The following is a 2426-nucleotide window of genomic DNA, read 5'->3' as shown; positions in this document are numbered from 1 at the left end:
AACAAAAAACAATTCCAGTCACATACAACCAAACACCTGGGTTTTTATTGTTGTTTTAGTTTTTCACCTGTTTTTCCAATTTTGAAGGTTTCAAAAATAAGAAACTTCAGATTTCCGTTTTTGTTTTTTTTCTTTTCTTAGAGGGGTGGAGAGAGCACAGTCTTCCTATAGCCCTGTATGGCCTCAAACTCACAGAGATGTGCCTCCTTCATTTCCTAAGTGCTGGAATTAAGGATGTGCACTACCACGCCAAGCCAGAATTCTTTTATATAAAAGTTGACTTACTGGTCAGAAAGATGGCCCAGTGTTTAAGAGCACTGGCTGCTCTCTCAGCCCACACTTTGGCTCACAACCAACTACAATTCAAGTCCCAGGAGATCTGACATCCTCTTCGGGCCTCCTCCAGCCAGACACATGGTGCACAGACACGCACAAAGGCAAAACGCCCAGACACAGAAAACAAAAATAAAGAAAAAAACCTTAAGTTGACCTATTTACACGATGAATGCCAAGGCTTCATTGGGGACCAGAAAACAATAAACCACTAAGTATGGTAGACATACAGACACAGCAGCCCTGCACAACTGCCAGAAGTGACCCCGCTTTCTCAGCTAAATGAAGCAAGTGGTAGTCTTGAGATTTTATTTTGGTCTACCAAGCAGGACTAAATCACCTAGGGCTAGCCTGTGGCAACTGAAGGCAGTAGGCCTAAGAACCTAGTGCTAGAAAGCTGCTGTTTTGAGTACTCACAGTGTGGGCAAAGTACAGAAAACATGAACACAAAATATCAATTCTTTTTTACATTAAAATTCCTAGATAGGCGCTCCACAGGATGAAACAAAGCCCAGATGTCTACACTGAGTGAGCAAGGAAGCCCCCGAGAAGACTCATAAATGTATCAAGTAGAAAGGCTCCTATGCAGAGTTCCCTCCTTGAGTTAGAGCAAAGAGATGTCATGATTTGAACAGAAAAGGGGCAGTAATTTCCTGTTCCTGGGAGAGAGAGGGGACAAACGCTATTACCTCGACTTGGGCTTGTACGACCAGAAAGTGCTAGAAAATGAAGGTATATGTTTCACTGCCTCACCCCGTCCCAAGATGCTTTCTGGCGAGAAGCTGGTTAAGAAACACCGACTCGGCCGGCCGATGGTGGCACACGCCTTTAATTCCTGCACTCGGGATGCAGAGGCAGACGGATCTCTCAGTTCGAGGCCAGCTTAGTCTACACAGTGAGTTCCATGACAGCCTGGGCTACACAGAGAAACCCTGTCTCGAAAATCTGGGGGGCGGGGGGAAGAAGAAAGAAAGACCTGCTCTCGGGACCCACCCAAAACCGGCTAAGTCACTTTCTAAGGGCTTCGCGTGGACGCTAGGATGTGGAGTGGGACCGAGTAAAATGTTTAACAGTCCTGTGAGGTACATACAGTCACGATCTCCACTTCACAAGGGCTCAAAAGCAGCATTCAAAGAAGTCCTTTCCCCTCAGTCACAGCAGTTTGGAGAGGCGAAGGTGGCCCAGATATCGAGGGGCTCTCGGGTGGCGCCCGGGTCGCCGGCTTGGAAGCACTGCCTCGGCGGAGCAGGCCCGGGAGAACCGGTCGGCGGGGCCAGAACGCAGGCAGCACGTCCTCCCCGGCCGCCCACTCACCTGACACCCGCAAAGGTAGCGCTCCAGCTCCAGTCCCGGGCCGCAAAAGGTAAGTCAACACACACAGCCCTCCAGCAGCAACCGCTCCACAGCCCACTTCCGGGCCAGCGGCCGTCTACTTCCGCCTGCGTCAGTCCCGGAGCCGGAGCCGCCGAGGCCCAAAAAACTCCAGACAGCGTTTTCCACTGGCATTTTCTAGCGTCAGACGTAAAGAGGATGCCTAGAACGAGCAGAAGGTAAAATAGTACGCTGGATGGATCACTTTGGTAGTAATTGAGCAGCTGTGCACAGGTTCGAATCCTAGGATACCATCAAGATTTTATGATTTTGGAAAATCACATAAACTTTTAAAGCCTTGTTTGTCATCTATAGAATGAAGATAATGATGCATTTCCAATAGCGAAAATGCTTATGTTTTCAGAAGAGGAAATAGCAATGGGTAGATGAAAAATGGGCAAAAGAAACTGGGAACTGGGCATATTACGCCTTTAATCCTAGCGCTCAGGGGGCAGAGACAGGCAAATTTTCTTTTTCTTTTTTGTTTTTGTTTTGTTTTTCGAGACAGTGTTTTGCTCTAGGTTTTTTGGAGCCTGTCCTGGAACTAACTTTTGTAGACGAAGCTGCCCTCTAACTCACAGAGATCCGAATGCTGGGATTAAAGGCGGGCGCCACTACCGCCCGGTTTAGGCAAATTTTCTTGAATTGGAAGCCAGCCTGGTCTACATAGTGGGTTCCAGGATAGCCATGGCTATGTAACAAGATCTTGCCAATAAATAAAT

The 2426-nt window shown here is 47.9% G+C and overlaps 2 protein-coding genes across 3 annotated transcripts in view; both read right to left on the bottom strand.

Annotated features, from left to right (window-relative positions):
• The window catches only part of Ubox5 (U-box domain containing 5), a 44360-nt gene extending 42656 nt beyond the window's left edge, over window positions 1-1704 (bottom strand). Inside the window, exon 1 of the mRNA XM_026788476.1 lies at window positions 1648-1704. The gene's annotated coding sequence lies outside the window, so the exon portion shown is untranslated. The remainder of the gene's footprint in view (window positions 1-1647) is intronic.
• The window catches only part of Fastkd5 (FAST kinase domains 5), a 22155-nt gene extending 20407 nt beyond the window's left edge, over window positions 1-1748 (bottom strand). The window contains exon 1 of one of the 2 annotated variants that reach the window (XM_026788473.1): window positions 1648-1748. The gene's annotated coding sequence lies outside the window, so the exon portion shown is untranslated. The remainder of the gene's footprint in view (window positions 1-1647) is intronic. The other variant, XM_005365604.3, reaches the window with a different exon arrangement.
• Window positions 1749-2426: the final 678 nt, after the last annotated feature.

The sequence above is a fragment of the Microtus ochrogaster genome, unplaced genomic scaffold, assembly GCF_000317375.1.
Source record: "Microtus ochrogaster isolate Prairie Vole_2 unplaced genomic scaffold, MicOch1.0 UNK3, whole genome shotgun sequence".
Classification (NCBI taxonomy): domain Eukaryota; kingdom Metazoa; phylum Chordata; class Mammalia; order Rodentia; family Cricetidae; genus Microtus; species Microtus ochrogaster.
The sequence above is the reverse complement of the archived record's forward strand: the minus strand, read 5'-3'. Positions and strand labels throughout refer to the sequence as shown.